Source organism: Chrysochloris asiatica, unplaced genomic scaffold (assembly GCF_000296735.1).
Source record: "Chrysochloris asiatica unplaced genomic scaffold, ChrAsi1.0 scaffold00010, whole genome shotgun sequence".
Classification (NCBI taxonomy): Eukaryota; Metazoa; Chordata; class Mammalia; order Afrosoricida; family Chrysochloridae; genus Chrysochloris; species Chrysochloris asiatica.
The window spans coordinates 18,288,922-18,290,349 of NW_006408528.1; the positions used below are offsets into that span (position 1 = coordinate 18,288,922).

Sequence of the window (1,428 nt, forward strand, 5' to 3'; positions counted from 1 at the left end):
AAAAGGATCGATTTTGATTCAAAAACTTCCTTGAATCACAGAAAAACCATTTTTAAAAAGTAATGCCATGTAAGAAAAATGGACTTAATAAAAATGGACTTAATACCTTAACATGTCATATTGAATCTAATATATTGCATGTTTCCAAATATATTTCTTGCCAAAAATAAATGAGGGTGTATTGGAGTTCTGGTGTGGCACGATAGGGTAAGAACTGGACCACAAGGTTGGTTTGAACTGCAAGGTCGGCAGTTCAAACTCAGAAGCCGCTCCTTGGAAACCCTATACAAGATTGCTATGAGTCGGAACCAACTCATCAGCTCTAAACAACATTATCATTTATAGGAAAAGACCCTTACAACTCTGATACCCCTGCCAATTATGTTGTAAGTGATGCTATCCATGCTGTAGTTCACTTATTCCCCAAAATGTAGCAGTTATAATCCACACATTTGATTTTGCCAAAACAATAAAGAATTAGAACATACACCCATGCCTTTAAAATTCTACAGCATAATGAATGGGCTTGAAATTCTGAACATTTTATGGAAGGACAAAAATGGAGATTTCAATCAGCTCACTCACATTTTTTTTTGCTTCTTAGTGGGAAACTGTAAAATGACCTGGAAACAGGATAAAATAATCTCATTAGAACTGATGCAATTTTCCTGGCCATACAGTGGTTCTATAGTCAGGACCTGAGCCACACAGTCTGTTGTGATTCCCCCTGTTCAGTGACAGGGATGTGATTCTTCTCTAGCCATGCCTTTAGGCTATTCTTTCTCTTTTCCAGATCCTCGGGGCTGTATGCTTGGTAGTCTCCAGATGTGAACAAATGCATCAGCTTCTCTCTCACTCTCTGGTCCCCATCATTCACAATTTCAACAGTCTGCACAGCATGTCCCGTAACTCCAGCCACAGACATGCTGCCATCTTCAAAGAAGTTCACGAGGACAATACTGGCAGAGACTGGATCTGTGGTCAAAACCCAACCCTTTTACTGCTTCTTATCACTGGCTCTCATGCTGACTTCTTTGTAAATGTAATCTTGCCATTCTAAGGGGCTTTTCTTCATCCATTCATTCAAGGTTGCCAGTGGGCTAGATTAAAACAACCACCATCAGGTTAATATATGTTCCATCCAAGCAGATGTAATTTTATCCATTATCCCCATCCAGTTATGACTCCCGACAGCGCCTGATACTCAGGAACCATGAAATGGAAAGTCTCTAGAATAAGTCCACCTAGAACCAGCATGCCTTGTGCCTCTCTACCCTTCCTTTTCTTTTGATGCTTTCTGCATCATTCAATATTTTGCCTGTTGTTGCTGTTGTTGTCAGGTGCCATCGAGTCGGAACAGACTCATAGCGACCCCATGCACAGCAGAAAGAAACAATGTCTGATCCTGGGCCAACCTCACTACCGCTG

The 1,428-nt window shown here is 40.8% G+C and overlaps 1 pseudogene; it reads right to left on the bottom strand.

The window, feature by feature from the left end:
- Nucleotides 1-581: 581 nt before the first annotated feature.
- Nucleotides 582-1,428, bottom strand: part of LOC102814645 — a 118,606-nt pseudogene continuing 117,759 nt past the window's right edge.